Source organism: Pseudophryne corroboree, chromosome 9, assembly GCF_028390025.1.
Source record: "Pseudophryne corroboree isolate aPseCor3 chromosome 9, aPseCor3.hap2, whole genome shotgun sequence".
Lineage (NCBI taxonomy): Eukaryota > Metazoa > Chordata > Amphibia > Anura > Myobatrachidae > Pseudophryne > Pseudophryne corroboree.
Genome location: NC_086452.1, coordinates 418602996 through 418616261, shown reverse-complemented (window position 1 = coordinate 418616261; position 13266 = coordinate 418602996). Strand labels below are relative to the sequence as shown.

The following is a 13266-nucleotide window of genomic DNA, read 5'->3' as shown; positions in this document are numbered from 1 at the left end:
AAGAAAAATGTTACGATGTCTTATGTCCTCTAGTCTTGTTGTTCCTCTTGCTCTGCTGTCATCTCAAAGGTGCTGTCTCTCAGTCTTCCAAACGAACATTCCGGTGATACAATATTCCTTCCAAATCTGCGATCTTTCTGTAAGGAGCAAAAAATCTTGCATTACCATTTGTCTAACTGATGTGTGACATACCATCTTTAAAACATAAGAACATGAGAGAGACGAGAGAAAAAAAAAAAAAAAAACAAGAGAGAGAACAATTCATCACATTTTACATTAAACAACAAACAAAAAAACCATTGTCAGATCTTCCGTTCACCATCAGGCTGTCACACCAACACATCCACTGATATCCTTGCGCAGTCCTCTCCCCACCAGTATTCCCACACTCCACCCTTTTGTGCCTGGCCAGGACACACCGATGTCGGTAGGTCACACTGGGGTTAGGTAGACTTCTGCAAAGACCAAGTAGCTATGTGATGTTTGAGTTCTGCCGATGAACGTCAGAGATGGGGAAAAAGAAACATTTACAAAAAAATTTTACAACGTTTACCCAGCCGTTCCTGTGTCTACAAGGAACTGACCTCCCAATATCATTAACTGTAACCTCAGGTTTACTATCAGTCCTAATGATCACCTTTCCTGATTACATATTACAGATGCGGCCCAAACTTCTTCCTAGGTGATTCCTGATTACAATTTCGTGTGTCATAACTCTGCTCGTGTTCTTGTCTAGGGGGTTGATATATCTTCTGTAGATCTTTAAACCTACAACTTTGTGCAAAATGACCTTCCTTCTGGCAATTATAACACCTTATCACCTTTGACTTACCCACAGGGATCTGAGGCTTCTTACCTCCCTGTGCTTCCCTGTGCTTGCTGATGTTTTGCTCATGCCCAACAGTGGACTTTCTTAATGCAGTCACTGATGCTTAATACATTCCCGATTGTGTTCCTCCATTTGAGTTACTTCTGTGTCTAATTTACAATCAGTAATAAATTTCGCAGGGTCAACACTGGAGGGCAAACATGCCCTCAGCACTGTCTGCCAATCTTTGTTGGTGGGTTCTGTGGAGTTTCCTAGTTCTTTAATGAACCTTTGACATGCAACTATATCTTTCCTAGGATCAGGAAATTCAGACATAATTGACCTCAATTCCATCCGGGACCAGGGACGGCGCATTGCACTGTCCCTGACGGGAATGGTTCCCTGAGCGTCAGTCTTCCCATTGGGGACTGTGCTCACCCTGACAGGATTAAACTCAATTACATCATCTTGTGTTGGTTCTACAATATGAGGTACATTTGTTTGTGCGTGATATATAACACCGTACGTACCTGTGGACACGACCTCACCTGACCCTCCGTTAGGGGGTTTGATTATTGCCTTTACCGAATTGGTCGCGTCCACCTGGATGTCTTGTGTGATGGCTGCTGGAAAAGGTGCCGACATCGTGCTGGGCTCACTTTCTTGCTGGTAATCCTGAGGGAAATTTAACATGGAGTGCAACTTGCACGGGTTAACAGTTGTACATTTAACAGTTTTACTTTTATCATTGTTACATTTGTTACACTTATCCTTATCATTTATAATACAGTTGCTAAGTGCATTTTTATCATACACCAGTGTGCCACTCTCTGTAACCACCTTCTCTCTTGTTGCCATATTTTTCTTACCACAGTGAGAGTCAGCTGTGTAAGCTAATTCTCCTTGTATTTCACCTTCCTGTTGCCATAACTGTAAATAATCATAATGTTTGATCCGTCTCTTTGCAGATTTAATGAGACATATCCTTCTCCTTAGATTTGGTAACACCTCTGGGCTAAAACTGCCTACCCGTGGGAACTTTTCCCCATCATGTACAGTCATTCTTTCCCATTCATTGACCTTTGCGTGTGATCCAGTTCGGACTTCCCTGTCTGTATCACACGTTATCCTTGCCGACTCTATTGGCCGGTTTACTAAGTCAACCCGAACCGAGGTTGATCGCCCCCTACCTGAACAACTGGCCCCCATCTTTGCAGGTGTTGCTTTCACTACCTCTGACCTTCAAATCAGGGTCTTCAGCGAACCCTTACAAAAACCAAGATGTCCGGGGTAGGCCGGCGGCGGAAGTTTACCGAGTACCTCCACTCACTCGCCCACGTCGACCAATACGCCCACACACTGCCCTAGCGCTGGCATACTCGACCTAGGGCCCCTGCGACCTGAACCTCTATTTACTGGAACATGTGGGTGTGATCCGAAGAGCACTTAACCCTTCCCAGTAACTATTGGTTGTTAGAGAATTCCCGAGTGACCAGCGAACCTCCCTAAAAAAATAAAAATAATTACACAAATCACGTTAGAATGTACAAATAGCGTTTATGACCCCTCTAGCGTACGCAAATGGTACTGGGTCAAGTTACTAACTAATGCACACAATTACGTGCGGTACAATCGTTCTGCACATAAGCAACTAATCTTATGTGCGGAGCGACCAGTGGAATCGAAAATTGTGGCTGCGAATTCCTTCAGCCAGAGCTTAATGGCCTATATGGGTACCGCACCAACCCTTCCTGGTGTTGAGCTCCTTTACTCTTTATCTATAGCGGACTTCTTAATCTGCTGTACCTAGACCTCCTGGTCTGTCTGGACCTCCTGGTCTGTGCTACAGTAGACCTCCTGGTCTGCTATACTCTAATGCTCTTATTAATATGTTTAACAAGGGATGCCTCCCAAGCCATTGTGCAGTCACTTACACGTATGTACCTCACGAGAACTCGATGATTTCCTGTGGTTCAAATCCAAAAATTAGAAACTTATATATATATACATACTCTTTCACCTCATGTACTCTTTACTTTCATTTCTGCGCAGAAATCCCTTTCATTCCGTATCGCAGTCTAGTCCAGAGGAGTTGCAACTAGAGAAGGATCTATTAGCTTAAAATTTTGGACACTGAGACTGATTTGCGCTATTATCGCGTTTCCTCCTTATTGCCTACTAAAACAATACTATCGTGTAATTTGTATTACGTGGGCGTATCCGTACGCTTCCGTTGCGTAATATACGCTCCGTGCGTCGACCCTTGCATCGCGTACGTTCGCCCTGTCCCTGTTAGAGACACGTGTACGCAGGCCAGATATGTCCACAGAAATACAATTAACACGTTTATATCAATGTAAATGATCTTTAACTGTAATCATCTACTTAACACCACACAGAACTTCCTTGTATCTTAGGCAAGCCGTGTGCGTGTTTTACAAATTACTCCTTAACGTATTATTTTTACTTTTAACTTACCAATAGCAACCACTCTTTCTCAGCACGTTATCAATTATAAATGGCAAACAGGAGAGTGAGACGTGAAACTACACAATTGAAAAGAAATACAGGTGTGTGCGTGCGTGTGTGCGTACGCAAAACAGAAATAAACAGTTTTAAAAGATAATAGCGTATTGTTCTTACCTTCCTACCTTCCAGTTCCGGATTCCACCCCAGCACTCCTACAGCATAGTGTAACAGACGCTTATCTAGTCAGCACCACTGTATCCCTCACCACCAATACGGATACGAAAGGACGCTGCTTTCCCGCCCTTTGCTGACAGATAAAGTCTGTTTGCACTAGTGTGGATATGTGGAGGGAGGACGAGGCCCCAATTGATAAAGCTAACCATTTATCTTATTACATTCACTATAAAATGGGTAAGAGACTCAGTACGCAATTGGCGTATGGGGTACCGTAAGGGTACGCACTTAGCGTAGCAGACGCTTAGCCGTGGTCGAGACGCACATGCGACACGCTCGCTCACAACTTAACGCGTGGTGTCGAGCACGCTATAGGCGGCCGACTACCGTAATACTGCGCTACTAGCGTAGCGTACGCTCGTGACCACGAGGAGAACACGAGCGGCGCAGACGCTCACGAGATGACACTCAGTAAACCTTGTATGCAACACAGTGAAAGATTGAGTTTGTACTGTAACCCTTGGTTTTGTAATGTGAGCACAATGCAATGCTAATTAACCTCTATTGTATGAAAGCCTCTTGAGCGATTGAGACACTCTGAATACTCTCAGCAATGTAATAAACACACAATACCTTGCTAAGGTTCCAACACCTTTACTAACAATATCTAGCTATGAAAAAGTTAAAACAGTTAACAGTTGATACACTACAGGCTAACATCAATATCTAAACATAATAACTACACATATGTATGTATGAAATGGGCGATGGCTAGGACTTGTCAGTATTCTAAATTCCTCTCTTGGTTGTATTGGGGAAACCTATTGTTTGGATCTTCCAAACAAACTCTGTCTCTGTGCTTTGTTTACCCTCTGGTCACCTCTTTCAGTTGAGACAATGACATCTCAGCACTCATTATTCTGGAGAGAAACCTGGACCTATTCATAAACAAAGGTATAAGCCCTCTTCATAGACTCTCAAAGCTTAGTGTAAGTAAGGCTATTTGTTTTCGGTCTGTGTGAAAGAGGTGACTGAATTCCAGTCCCCCACCCTGCATTTGTGTAATTTATTCTGAATGCAATTAATCTTATGTTCTACTTCTGTGCATAACCATGAGCAGGAACTATGTGAATCCCTCCCAACTGTCATAGACACAACACTTCTTCAATACCCCACAGCTGGACACCATACACTACCCTCCAACCTTTGTCTGAGCCCTCCCAGCATGCAAAGAGGAATCTCTCTGTCTAAGAGGTTTTAAACTTACCATACTTGCTGACATTATGAAGGGGGATATTAACTATAAAACGCATTATATTGGTTAAATATGTAGCGATCGAGTCGCTCGCTAGTCGCACACAAACACCGCCGTAAATACCCATCTCCATGCGCAGGCGACGTCAGAGCATCCCCTACGCAACCTGAGGGGATGCGTACGCACGGGGGAGTCGGTGCGCGAGCAGCGGGCACGTGCATTGGGGTTAGTACAAGGCATCATAGGTCGCTATATTTTTCGACTTTGACAGTATGTTGCTGGGATTAGTTGCGCGCACAGACTGGGTTGCTCACATTGGAAGCTATGCTCAGGCGCATGTCTGTGGTCACTCGGTCCTTGAGGACCTTGTGCATTTGGCTGCACTATGTGCACTGGGAGGGGCTTTGTTGTCGACGGAGTGTTGGCTGCGGGGGGGGAGGGGGATACGTGGAGGGTCGCTGGTCATCCAGCTCAGGGGATCCCGCCAGTGGCGGTTTTAGGTGCGGGTTAGCAGGGCGTTCGCCCAGGGCGCTTTGGCCTGAGGCTGCAGTTACCCCACCAGCGCCATCAGCACCCGTCTGCTGCCTGCACCGCAATACCCCCCCACCACTTCCTGCTGCTGGCCAGCCGGCCCGTCCTGGCCACTTCACACTGCCCGCACCTCACCGCTGCCTCCTGCCGACTACCCCCCTCTCCTGGACGCTTCCTGCCGGCCACCTCCTGCCACTACTTACTCCCCTTCAGCTTCACGCTGGGCAGATGTATGAGGAGAGCATAGAGCCACGGGACCACAGGCGCCAAATGGTGAGTGACGGCTAGCTGGTGCAATTTGTATAATGGGCTACCTGGCGCAATGTGTATAAGGGGCTACCTGGTGCAATGTGTATAAGGGGCTACCTGGCACAGTGTATAAGGGGCAACCTAGCACAGTGTATAAAAGGGGCTACCTGGCGCAGTTTGTATAACAGACTCTACCTGGTACAGTGTGTAAAAGAGGCTACCCGGCGCAGTTTGTATAACGGGCTCTACCTGGCACAGATTGTATAACGGCTCTACCTTACGCAGTGTGTATATCTGGCTCTATCTGGCCCAACATGTATAAAAGGGACTCTACCTGGTGAAACGTGTATAAAAGGGGCTCTACCTGGCATAACGTGAATAAAAGGGGCTCCGTGAAGATGGCCCGGGAAGATCGTGACAGCTATCTGGCTGCTGCTTATTGCTAAGGGAAGCCGGGATAAATAGCTGCTGCACAGACAGAGGCATGCACCTCCAACCAACCGTAAGTTATACCACCTGTCAGCCGGCATATAACATCAGCAAGGCACCACAACACCGCAAGCCCACACTCAGACGTCTAGCTATTATCTCAAGGACAGTGCTATACAAGTGTTCCCCTAGTGAACTTCTACTTAGCGCTGGTGCTCCCCATGCCCATATCTGTCTTCATACACTTCCCTCACACATCCACCCTGAATACTGGCAAATATTTAATGTTGTATGTGTTGTACACATTACATTCTACACACTTCTAATAGACACTGGCCAGCACCTATATCACCATCCTTAATATGTTTTTAGATTGTTTTGATACTCACTTCTGGGCCAATACATTGATTGAACTGTATCGATTTATTACTAATAAAATATACCAGCGTATATATATATATATATATATATATATATATATATATATATATAAGAGATAGAGCTATAGATATATATAGATATATATGGGATGTAGTTATGTGACCACCAGTCACAATACCTCCCCCTGCATCCCGAAGCCTGACAATCCCGACAGTTGGCATGTCGACTAAAAGGGACTATTCCCACTCGTGGGTATCCACGACACCCATAGAGTGGAAATAGAACCTGTGGTGAGCGTAGCCGGAATCCCGGCCGCCGGTAACACATACCCAACCCTATTATGTAGAGAGAGATAGATAGATAGATATAGAAGAAAGAATGGAAATGTAATACCACCAGAAACAGTATAACCTGCATCACATGCTGTAGTAACGGTTGTCAATGCTTCGGTCCCCTTCCGGAACAATTTCAAGACCACCAACAATTACAGCAGCCGCTCTCAAGCCAAAAAGACCCTGCAGTTAGTTACTTGTTGGCTTGAGACTGGCTGCTGTAATTATTGGCAGACTCAAGGGTCAATGGGGGTCATTCTGAGTTGATCGCTCGCTGCAGATTTTTGCAGCACAGCGATCAGGTAAAAAAACAGCAAAACTGCGCATGCGCACGCGCGTCGTACGGGTGCAAAGAGCATCGTTGCTGTGCAATGGATCTAGTGAAGAATTCATTCGCACAGCCAATCGCAAGGAGATTGACAGGAAGAGGGCGTTTATGGGTGGCAACTGACCGTTTTCTGGGAGTGGTAGGGAAAACGCAGGCGTGTCCGTGTTTTTGCAGGGCGGATGTTTGATGTCAATTCCGGCACCAAAAAGACTGAAGTGATCGCAAGCGCTGAGTAAGTCCAGAGCTACTCAGAAACTGCTCAAAATGTTTTTGCAGAGCTCGGCTGCAAAGGCGTTCGCACACTTGCAAAGCGAAAATACACTCCCCCATGGGCGGCAACTATGCGTTTGCACGGCTGCTAAAAGTAACTAGCGAGCGATCAATGTGTGGCGGACCCTGGGTGACACAACCCCTAGTCACAATCCTGCTGTTGCTGGTCACTCCCACTGTGACGGTATACAATAGGCCCTTCATAAATTTCAGCTCCAGGCCCATTTGGTCCTTAATCTGGCACTGACAGCGCGGAACACCACACAGCATGCCGCATCAAAGTAAAGATGAACATGGCTATGTGTGTGTGTGTGTATATACAGTGGGGTCCACAGTTATCTTGGCTAGTTTGCTGCACCTAGGCACAACACGGTTTATTAACATAAACCCTTCATCTATTGTTCTCAGCTGCAATACAATACAGAGAACAATACAGCAGGGGATTAAGTCCGGTCTCAGTTAATCCTATTAAAGGTCAAGATAAACATGGACCCATCTGTATATATAGATCTATATCTACATCTATATCTACATCTATATATATATATATATATATATATATATATAAGGGGTAACAAAAGCAGGCGGCACTCCAAGTCTGTGGTAGATTTCAAGTGTATTACACACAAAACTGTAATACACTTGAAATCTACCACAGACTTGGAGTGCCGCCTGCTTTTGTTACCCCTTATCCAATTCAATCTAGGAGGGCACCCAAGCATTGAATCCGGGAAGAGGAGTGCCGGTCCTTTCTTTTCGCCTATATATATATATATATATATATATATATATATATAATATGTATATCATTGGTACATGGGGGGCACCAACATTTATCTCACCTCCGGGCAACTGGGAGGAAGTTACGCCACTGGGCCACACAATATAGCACCGGGTCTCGGCAGCAGCTATTCTTGTCTGTCCGAAGAGACCACCTCCACATCCATTTATACTGCATTCCTGGATGCTAGAGGGTAAGAATGTACAAGGTGCTGAGCTGCCTAAAGGAACAAGTGGTGAGAGCAGGTAAACACCTAGGGGAGGGAGCAGACTACAAATTATATGGAAGGGGGGAGTCAAGACTCAATAATGTAGATAAAGACTAGGAGGAGGGGGGTACAATAATGCACATACAGTACAGACTAGGAGGGGAGGGGGCACACTACAATATATACAGGCTATGAATGGGTGCACACTACAGCATATACATACTAGGAGGGGGGCACACTAGAGCTTATACAGGCTATAAGGGGGGGCACACTAATACACATACAGATCAGGTGGGTATGGGGGGCACACTGACGCATATATAGTCTAGGAGGGGAAGGGGAACACTAATACACATACAGACTAGGAGGTTGGGGGGGCACACTGACGCATATACAGACTAGGATGGGAGGGGGGGCACACTGACGCATATACAGACTAGGAGGGGAGGGGGCACACTATTGCATATACTTCAAAGGACACACTCCTTTTCAGTGACCATGCACACTTTTTTGGCGGGCGCTACAGCACTCCCGTTTCATTTCCCATACCCCCACTTCAAAATTCACATTTCGATGACCACTGTCAAGTGGTTGAAGGTAGGCACTAGCTATGACCTCCATGGAGATAGCCACATCCATGGCACAGGCCACACCCCCTATTTAGACCACTCCCACTGCAGCGCTTGTCACACCTCCTGCCAAAGCATGCAATAGGCCCGTCATAAATTTCAGCTCCAGGCTCATGTAGACCTTAATCTGGCACTGAGTGGAGCCATGTAATATGAATGCTTCTTTCAAGTACTGGTGTTGTACCCGGGTCAAGGGCGAGTTGGTGGGTGTGTACGTGCTAGGAAGACTCACCAGTTGTTGGGTTCAGGAGGACCCCCCTTTTGTTGCGGGTCTGTGATGCTGTGCGATGCTTTTGTACTTGTGCGGGGGGGGGAGGGGGCGGACTGACATGCGGGGCGGATTAGTCTTGTGCTGGGCGTCCCCCGCATGTCCGGGAACATGATCGTAGCTGTGCTAAATTTAGCACAGCTACGATCAACTCGGAAGGACCCCCTAAAACCAATATTCATTGGAATGCATCCTTCCATTCACTAGAAAGTAATGACATCACTCCATTACTCTTCCGGAATATCCAGGAGATTCACAAATGTTGGGACTCCAGGGACAGCAGGTCGCCCCCCGCATCCCACCCACTTCTTTGTGAGATGGGAGGGACAGAGGCATGATGGTACCGATCTAACCAAGGGGCCATAATGACGCGATACACCCACCCCGCCCCCTACAGTAGCCACTAACATCAGGTTCCATCAAGCCATCAGGAGGACCTAGTTACAGGGGGTATCGGTTTGGATGGTCAACCATGTTAAAGTCGACAGTCATTAGGTCGACCACTATTGGTCGACATTGGCATGGTCGACATGGACAAATGGTCAACACAAAATGGTTGACACAGGACAGGTCGACACATGAAAAGGTTGACATGGCTTTTTTTTTTTTAAATTGGATTTTTAACTTTTCATACTTTACCATCAATGTGGACTATGATTGGGAACGGTAGCGAGCCATGCAAGGGGACGCGGTACACTAATTGAGGTTCGTGGTCATGTTACTGAAAAAATTACACCAAAAACAGTTTTTAAAAAATCATGTTGACATTTTCATGTGTTGACCTGTCATGCGTCGACCATTTTCATGTGTCGACTATTAGTCAATGTCGACCATGTCTATGTCAACCAATAGTGGTCGACCTAATGAATGTCGACCTTAACATGGTCGACCATTCATACCAGAACCGTTAGAGGGGAGGGTGGGTGGCTACACTCCATCCTGGTGTAACTATCCCTAATACATACTTACTAGGGGTGGTGTGGTTGCGGCTTTGCATTAGTCCTGGTTATGGCTTCCCTAAACTCCCTACACCCGGCCCAGGTACTTTTTACCCTGCTTTTGAGGCCCCTGCCTGTATCTACCATCCAAAACACCCAGCACAGGGAAAGAAATAAAGGTAGATGAGTATGATTAAGAACTATGGGGGGTCATTCCGAGTTGATCGCGCGCTGCAACTTTTTGCAGCCCATGCGATCAACTAGACGCCGTCTATGGCGGAGTGTATTTTTTCATAGCAAGGCTGCGTTCGCTTGTGCAGCCCTGCTATGCAAAAAAATTTTTTGTGTAGAACAATACCAGGGTAAGAGTTACTTACCCTTTGCGATCAATCCAGCGTTGCAGGTCTCGGAATTGACGTCAGACATCCGCCTTCCAAACGCCTGGACACGCCTGCGTTTGGATCTCCACGCCCAGAAAACGATGAGTTGACGCCCGGTTCCGCCTTCCTCCTGTCAATCTTCTTGCGGTCGCCGCTGTAACCGCTTTCTTCGTTAGCGGCGTCGCTGCCCGACGACAGCCGTCACCAGGCAACGATGCGCCTGCGCAATGCGGCCGCCACGCATGCGCAGTTTCGACTTGATCGCACGGCTGCGAAGAAGCGCAGTGTGCGATCCGGTTGGAATGACCCCCTATATATGAAATGTCAGCCCTAGGCACCAATGATTGCCAGATGATCATAAAACATGACAAAATATATCCTTTTATCAGACAATAACTTTTGAGCTTTGTGGGGTTAATCCTGGCTTGATGTCTTTCAGCTGATACTGTAAGCCTCGGACAGTGGGAGGACTGACACTAAGCTCCTGATGGGCATCTGCAACCAGAAAAGCGAGAAAACGGCATAATCCCTTCCATTTAAAGAGTAATTCTGCCTGTAGAAAGACCGGATGGCATGAGCAAAGGAGAGCGCAACACTTCTTCAACTGGGTTGAGGATCTGGTATTTTTCTCGCTGATTCCCGTGTACTGACTTGCTGCCTTGTCGTCTGCAACTGGGAGCTTTAACGTTCCACAATTGTATAAACGAGCTGACTTGTAAGCTAAATAAAGTCTATTGCAAATACCCTGACCGTGTCTCCATGCATAGAAAGCAGTGGGGGGTAGCCTTCCTATCTTCCGACGTCTTACCCTTCCAGTACTCCTCATTACATGGCGTGCGTATACTTCCCAGCGAGAGGTCATTACAATAAAAGTTTGGAAACTGCTTTCGAATTTTATTTTTGAAGAATTTGCATATATTGTACGGGACTCAGACAAACAGAGTGGAGCCAGTATCACCGCGCGTGTTTATATCCCACACAGACAGATGCCACCAAGGATGGCTGCCGGCGAGAAGGATTCTGACTTCACAACTAAGTGACATTGTTTGACTAGCTGTGTATCCTATTACTATGAAAGGCAAATCGTTAAATATGTACATGCGATATAACTTAGGCTTTATATCGCAGTTAAACATTGCTTCTATTATCTATAATTACTACTATGTGACATGTTCATTGAGGGCAATTTACAGTAATGTATAGTTCGGATTAAGTAGGCCCCCAGATCATGTTATAGCAACAAAGCAATTACCTAGGTCACGACAGAGGGACAGCCAGATACTGTATGCACGTTTACAATTAATATACACAACACAAGCGTGTGATTAGAATCCTGTAAATTATAGGGTTATAATATAAACAAAGATTAGTGATGTCATCAGTTAGAACTAATGCTTTATCAAGTCTGCATTTTCAGGAACTAGATATTTTTTTTTTTTTTTTAGTATATTTTATTTTATTTATAGATTAGCAAAATATCCCACAGCAACTATACGGGAACTGATAAGAACTGGAAGTGACTATTAATAAAGAAACAGGTCTACCTGAATATTGCATGTGACAATTTTTAAAGATCAATGTATAAAAGCCTCAACAATGATTTATTTTTAATGGAATGGATTAAAAAAAATAATTATCACTGTAATTAACTGTTACATTTACTAAGATGGGAGTTCTTTTTAAGATGTGATGTTTCCCATAGCAACCAATCAGATTCAACTTCTCATTTATCTAGCACCTTCTAGAAGTACCTGTAATCTGATTGGTTGCTATGGACAACATCCCATCTAAAATAGAACTCCCATCTTGATAAATTTACCCCTTAGAGATACTGAGCTGTTTCAGCAGTAATGGTCCAGAAAAGTAAGAGTTAACTTCCCACTGCACAAATTTTTGCAAGGGTGACCCTGTGCTGCGCAACTGAAAGCCCAAATCTGCAATGTCAATTCCAGTCATGGAAAAAAATATAATAATAATTAAAAAATAATAATTTTAAAAATATATTCGAAAAATTTTCAAATTTTTAAACATTGAAAAAATGTTTTATTCAAAGAATAAATATATTTTTTTCCGTATTTTTTTCTGTTATTGCCATTCTGAGGCAGCGATAGCAGAACCAGTATTGTGGCGGAGGTACACCCATGATGTTTGTCAAATAACCTTCAACTTCCAGAGGCATGGGGAATCTATCGTCAAAAAAGCCAACGAATATAACCTCCGGGGTTTATCACATGTGATATAGTAAAAAATGACCGCAGGTGCTTTGACTTTCATGTACAGGGACAGCAGTTTTGATAAATATGCAGGTAAGGTAAGTGATGGGTTGGTGAACTATTGTTTTGAATTGAAGGCTTTAATTGGGGAATTGAGTTTTGAGATAAAATAAATTAGTGTGCAAGCCAGCGACAGTTCCTACTGTTTTATAATGGGGGGTTTCAGCCTGACGCCTCAGCTGCTGCATGCGTTTCATCCGCTATACATTGGTCATCCATGAAAAACAGAACTCGGGGGAGCACACTCAAACTGTACAGTAAAAATAGCATTGCCTTGGGGCTGCATCAGCTGCAGTCCCTAGGATCTGAATAAGGCTTCTGTAATATGAGCAGAAGTGGCATTCCATTGGAAGCACTTTCAGCTAATGGCAGTCTGCACTGGCAGTCGCGGGGGGAGAAATCTGCTCCCCCTGGGACTGCTTGTCTGACGTGTGATTAGCGGGAGGCCATGCTAATCCACATACTGGAAGTTCACAGGAGAGTGCTGGATTTTAGGGGGGATGCTGTAGCCATGCAGCCCCTAGGTAAAAATAGTTTCATTTTATGTGAAGCAATCCTTTCAT

At 45.2% G+C, this 13266-nt stretch overlaps 1 long non-coding RNA gene across 1 annotated transcript in view; it reads left to right on the top strand.

Annotated features, from left to right (window-relative positions):
- LOC134957098 (uncharacterized) overlaps positions 1-11173 on the top strand; it is a 255859-nt gene extending 244686 nt beyond the window's left edge. The window contains exon 2 of the long non-coding RNA XR_010186459.1: positions 10870-11173. This is a non-coding gene — a long non-coding RNA (uncharacterized LOC134957098). The remainder of the gene's footprint in view (positions 1-10869) is intronic.
- The last annotated feature ends 2093 nt before the right edge of the window (positions 11174-13266 follow it).